The sequence below is a fragment of the Amblyomma mixtum genome, chromosome 3 (assembly GCF_055824585.1).
Source record: "Amblyomma mixtum isolate Tamu chromosome 3, ASM5582458v1, whole genome shotgun sequence".
NCBI classification, from domain to species: domain Eukaryota; kingdom Metazoa; phylum Arthropoda; class Arachnida; order Ixodida; family Ixodidae; genus Amblyomma; species Amblyomma mixtum.
In genome coordinates, this window is record NC_143014.1 from 192,556,867 (window position 1) to 192,563,627 (window position 6,761).

The window sequence follows — 6,761 nt, forward strand, 5'->3', positions numbered from 1 at the left end:
TTCGTCAGATGGAGCGCAACATTATCTCCTCTTCTTCGACAGAGCCGCCACAGGCACTGCCTCCGGGCACTGCTCTGCACCGAAGTATACGGCGGGTGCCTTTTTGGCGGCTGACGAAAACGAAGCATAAAGACGAGCTCCACATTGTGCATTCGTAAGAACGTGAATTGTGTCCAGACCTGTGCTAAAATGTGGCGGCCTCGGATAGTAGCAAATATTTCCCCTTGGCCGCTACCGCCCATGCTCGTCAGATGGCAGTTATTCACACATGCGGCCCAGTGAAGAAGGACAATCGGGGGGAAAAGGCGCGTTGATCGTTTCGTTCGAGAAGGATAATGAAGCACAGTTTACTCGTTCATTTAACTCTAACCCCAGCTCAGCGTCTCCGACACTATGCATGCATAGAAAGTTTGTTGTACAGGCAATAAGGATTGTGCTTGTTTGAAGAACCTAACCCATTCTCAAGAAATGCTCTATATCAGTATGTCCTCGGGGAGCCCCTGGATCACGGAAATCCTTCTCCCTGCCTGAACGTATTTTACGTTGGTCAGTGTGGCGTTATGTTGGACCTTTCACGCATCGTAGTCGCTCAGTGTTCTGAAAACAGCAGCCACAGTGTGGCATTTCTGACGACTATGCGCGGAAAACACAGGACGTAGACACGGCAATAAGGACGAACACAAAATTCATGATTAAAGACAGAATTATTCATAGCGCAACACAGCTGCGTGCTGTCCCCTGTGCAATGAAGTAATCCGTCTAGAATCATGCGCGGCTTCAAAGCAAATGTTGCTAGCAAATACTTGAGTGCTACTAGCAGCTCTAAACAAGGCTACAAATTGCGCACATATTTGTTTGTTCCGTCGTTATTCCCGCTTCTGCCTCCTTTTTTCTCTTGGTCTCAGTGTCGCGCAAGATCTCCAAGTATGCCGCACCAACTGGCCTGCATCCAACCACTGTTACTCCAAGCGTGCATTAATTTCACAAGACGTCAATTGGTAACGCGTGGAACCTAACATCTCTTCTTGGTTATCTTTTTTCTTTCATGCGAAACGCGAAACACTGACAAGATTTATCACCGGCTTTACCGTCGCCGCTTTGATCGGCTTCGAGAGAAAGCAAGAATGACTGAAATATCGCCTACTAAATTGAACTGTTGAGAAAACCAGGGGGAAGGAAAAAATGCAGGTAAACATGAAAACGGCAGCAACAAGGCTGCAACAGTCCAAAGAAGTGCGCAGCGTTTCAAGTGCCAGTAGTTTGGCACAATGTCATGAAATTTCAAGAAAGAGCTTAACTCATTGAAGGCCCCTTTTTTAGCGCCATTGGGACAACTGACGGCCCTATAAATTTATTTTTTATAAATCTGCGTACATTCCAAAGAGACCGATATATTTTAAAGGGCATTTATGAAAGGCACGTCTATCAATCTAATTTAGTTTATACGCGAAAAGAGGACTTTTCTTTGAAGCAGCTGAATGCAGGCAGCAATAGAGAAATTTGTTAAGCCGACGACAGCTCATTATAATGAACCCAACATTCTCCGACAAGTGACCGCGTATGCGACAAGGCAGATTTGCGCGGCGTATGCGACAGGCGGCCTGAGTGCACCAGTTTATAATTTTTAGCGATTGATCAGAGTCCTTGCAACTGTCAACACCAGTGAAAGCCAGAACCTCAAATTAGGGTTAAATGTATGCAGGACATTGTTCATAGATTGCGCTCCAAACAGCAACTGCTGGCTTATTGATTTGTATTTACGCCTTAAGGCTGTTCCACATGGTGAGATTTTCAGGGAGGGGGGGATGCCACCATTTCTCTTGCCTCTTGACGCACTGGAACGACCGTCGTTCTGGTCGCTGGCGCTCTGCGACTGGATTTCGACAACTTGGTGGCAGTGTTACACAGTCGTTGATGTCGCTGCGATCGCCTTCTCATAAATCAGTGGGAAGCATGTGGTGGCGCGTCACGTGAAGAACGTAAGCGAAACAAGAGCTGTCAAAACAAGGCACACCGTTGGCGGCGGCTGTTTTGCTGGGCGTTGCCGCAGCACTGTTTTTGTAGACTCTTTCCTCTAGAGTTGAAAATGTTGTTTCTATTACGCATTGTACGCGTAACTTCTGACATTTATTGATTGAAAGCAGGACTAACATTTCGTCTCTCACGACTTTCTTAGTGAATTGTGAACAACGCTATAGGCGTCACGGGCTGTTTTTATTGTGACGAATAATGCGTGTTGTACAGGCAGCTAGAAATCAGGACATTTGCGGATGCATGCGTCAGCGCTACCCGATATAACAGCTTTGCCACTTTCGCCACAGCACCATATTTTTTTTTTTTTTTTAAGCGCAGTCGCAGCATATTTTCGCATCCACCCTGCGAGTGTTGTGATTCCTCTGACGCGGAGTTATGCAACGACAGCAACTGCCTCCCAACTTCCGTATTTGTGCTTTACAATGTAGTCAAGCGTCCGTGAAAACTTTGTTTGTTGAGTCCAATCTGCCGCAGCTACTTCCTAATTGACCTCAAATATTAACTCTGCCTTGATTTCTTTGGAAGCAGAGCGCGCAAAACATGCCAGAACTGCATGTCTCTTAGGATAGACCACGCTACTGTGTCTCAGATAGCGCGAATCTCAGCGGCCGTAGACGACGCGTTTTGCAAAAGCGAACCCCTTTGCCGGGCATAAGTGGCTGGTAATACGAAGGCCACCACGACTCAGATTTATATGTCGAGACATTACTGTGGATGTGATGGCGCAATGTTATGGGCCTGGTTGGGCTCCTGAGCGTAATGCCGCAGGTTCGATTGAGGCTTAACGTAAAGACTCCAGTGTACTGAGATTTTTGCGCGAGGTAATGACTCACGGGTGGTCTAAACAAACCCAAAGCCCTCCATTACAGCGTGTCTCGTAGCCCACAGCCTTTTGGCACTTTAAAGATCAATCAGTTGATTCAGTCACAACGGGAGCCTCATAGAGAAAAGCATGCGCACTGCTCTCTTTTCTGTACAGATCCGCTTATGTATGCATCGTCAGTCGCGAATTGTAGAAGCCACACGCGATGCTGAGTATGTGCTCGCCGCTGCGCCTGTTGCGGGACTTCTACGGAAAACATATAGCGAGTATTTGTGAAAGGAGCCGGTGCATCCTATCTTGGGAGACCGTCCGCTTCAAAGCTACACGCTGATGATTGAACTGCGGCTTTGCGGTACGAAGCGCACACACGGGATGCTCGCGTGCCGTGGCCTTTGCGAGGCTGCCCGAATTCGCGATGAGAGTCGCAGCAGTGAACGAAGCTGGGCTCAGCACGCTACCTTGTAAAGTAATTGCTATCGAAAAACAGCACTAAGGAAGATTCTATAGATGCGTTCACTACACTGGAAAACGCACTGGGAGATTTTTCGCAAAGTAATGCAATCTACGAAGCCCATACGTAGTATTGTTTGCCTCAAGGCTAAGGTTATGCGGAAAGCGCCCCCAGACATACCTCTCTTTTTTTTTTACCTCAGAGCTTGGGTTTCGTGTGGCATCACTGATTAGCACGGCCTGTACTGTGCTCTGTTAAGAGCGCCAGGCTGTGCTCGTCACTATGTCTCCGGAAACGGCACTGCTCATTCGGCCTTTCCCTATACGCAGGGCCGTCTCACGACGCCGGAAGGGGTCACCGCCGCCACGGCTGGCTCGGTGGCAGGCTGTGATTGTCCAAACGCAATTCTTGTGCGTTCGCTACCAAGAACTGTGTCTGGACATCAGGGCCTGCCACTGGTCGCATCGGTGTGGAGTCTGCCGCTCGCCGGCCACCGTCGCTCTCTGTGGCCCGGCGACCGGGACAAGTCGCGGCCGGACACCTACCGGTCGTCATGCGTGCAAATAAAGGACTTCGTTTTCCCGATGCCTCCCCGGGAGCGAGCTCCAGCGCTCAAGTTTGATGCTGTTGCACCATTGGTCGTAGAAATAAAGGCATCAAGCACACTTCTGCTGTTTACCGTGTCGCCCGAACCTGGCGCACTCAAGGTTCAACAAGGGGAAGCTTTGGGCCAGTTGGTCTGGCATTTAGGAGAGGAGGAATAACCGCGAACTTGGACGAGACTGAAGAACGAGAAGAGGACAGGACGAGCGGTCCTGTCCTCCTGTCCGCTCGTCCTGTCCTCTTCTCGTTCTTCAGTCTCGTCCAAGTTCGCGGTTACTCCTCCTCTCCTAAAAGCGTACTCAAGGGGTTCGCAGTGCATATATAGTGCCAACACCACGTACTGCATAAGACGATAATGTGGCTGGAAAGAATGAAACTGGAGTTTCTTTGCTCGTGCCGTTAACCTACAATACCACCATGTTTATTTTTGAATCAAATGCCTCCAGATGATTTTATACTCCCAAAGAAGCGGAAAACAGCTACAAGTCAACATTGCAAAAGCTGAAATACCAAGAGGCTTCTCATATGTATTCTCAGAATGGCTGCCTGTTTTACGTATAAAATAAGACATTGCTGCGTTTGAACTTAGCATGACGAAAGTGGCACAATCATCGATGTTGATAACCGCAAAAAAAACAATTATACTCAATAATCGTGGTCACAATGTTAGTATATTACTGCAAGGCAGGGATACTGCGTTCTTTTTAGACAAATCCACACATTAGATTGCAAAAAGCACTGTCGTACAGAGAATTTATGCGCACACTTTCTTCGGAAAAAAAGTCTGGCCGACTTATCAAGCTCCTACACAGGCAGTGAGAGCATTTTGTGTGTTCTCGGCACCACTACTTAACAAAGTGACCTTGCGCATACGGTCTGCTTAAGGGGAATGAGCATTGTGGCTAGGAAGAGGTGCCAAATTTGATGCGCTGAATTTGCGCTTGGACACCTTTGGCCGCGCTTCTTGCAATTTCTCTACACTTGGGAGCTACTAATAATTTATGTCGCGCACCCTAAGGGCACTATGGTAGAGGCATTACGCGAGGATCGGGCACGTGAGTGAAAACAGAAACGTCGTAACAAATTCACGTGCATACTTCTGCGGCTAACAATAGGAGCCGAAAAGTATTTCGTGACCAAATACTGCTGTTTGAGAAGGCCATTTGTATCTTGTACGCTGGGGAGCTGGTTAACCCCCGGCTTTCTTCAGGCCGGAGTGGTCTTTCTGTTCTGTTCATACTTTTTTTTTTACAAAGAAAGCTACGTTAGCGATTCGCTAAGGTTGCCAATGGAAGGGAACCCAACTGTAAACACACCCTGCTCAAGGTGCGTAGTGTCCCTAAAAGCTCGACTGTCGTTGACACTGTGTGGTGGACCGATTAGAAACCTATATCCTCCAAACCAGTACACAGCAGCGGACGGATAGCTTCGATACTGGCATCCGTCTCTGGCGCACAAAAATATGTGACACCGACATGCTACTTTTACGCGCGACAAAGTTAACTGCTGTCGTGCAAGTGACGTTGCGCTTGAAAACAATGAGGGGCGCAGACGACTAAGCGGCATCTTCTTCGCAGCTCTTTGACTTTCAGGGCCCTTGTCAAGTGTATGTTACGACGGACAGCGATACTCATGATTTATCAGCAGAAAAGTGGAGGTTAAGAGCGCGAAGTGACGGCTTCTACAAGCGTGCTATTCCTGCGCGCTTTACAGCAAAGAAGACAGGTCCAGAAGCTGTCGCCTGCGCTCGCACCATCGACTCCACTGTCCGCAAGTTGTGGGACAGATTAGATGCGTGGCGAAGATGCTGCGTAAGTTTTAAATCTACCAAAAACCGGAATTTACCTCACACATTTGCTAACGAAGCTCTGCGCAGGAGTTCTTACTTTTTCTTTTCTTTTTGACAGTTATTGACAGTTATTTTATTTTATTTTCTCACTATACAGTGAAAAAAAGGAACCAAGGGAAAAGCCGTTCAGGCACGGCTTGAGTTGTCCTTGGCCCAACAATAAGCACTGGCAGCAGTGAGAACAGCGCAAAAACAAAGCAAAATATGCAACAATAAAAATGGAACCATACCAAGTGTTACAGACATGCAACTTCTTTAAAAAATTACATACACCAATTTAGCGCATATCGCATGGTACACAAAATAGAGTGAGATTCAGTAGTTTCAACAGGTGAACATGGCAATGAAATCAGAAAGTGTCAGTTTAGTAATGTCGGTACCCTGATTTATAGTCATTTAGCATCCGTGGTAACTGATCGCGCAGCATTTGTCGACCGTAATTAGTCCGGCAGGTAGATATTTTCTAAAATGAAGCAGACCTGGTGGTGTATACTGGATCGGCTAAGCAAGACAAGTCCCCTTGTCGAAACGTTGGCTCAAGCAACCTGAGGTTTTCCCCTCCCTTGTTCATTTTGTGATAGTCTGGCAATGTCAGTTAGGGTATTGCTTCCGTGCTTTTGACTAATATACTCTCGTGATAACCTAAACCTATATAGCTCACTAATTCTAAGTATATTGAACTGTTTAAAAAGCTGAGCGGTAGATTGCGGAAATGGTACGTTAGCAATAATGCGTAGAAATTTCTTTTGTGCTATTAATAACTTGCTTAGATTACCCTCTGTGGTTGTGCCCCACACTTGAAATGAATAATTTAAGTAGGATGTGAATAGAGACCTGTATATGATTAACTTCACTCTCTCAGGTAAAAGACATCTGTTTCGATTTACTATCCCTATCGTACTGCTTAACCAGCTCAGCACAGAATTTACATGATCATCCCATTGCAGGTGTTCGGAAAAATATGCTCCAAGAACTTTAACGCACTGCATGATTTCTATCTT

General features: G+C 46.9%; 1 pseudogene; it reads left to right on the forward strand.

Moving 5' to 3' along the window:
• Nucleotides 1–3,937, forward strand: part of LOC149353102 (uncharacterized) — a 32,921-nt pseudogene extending 28,984 nt beyond the window's left edge.
• The last annotated feature ends 2,824 nt before the right edge of the window (nt 3,938–6,761 follow it).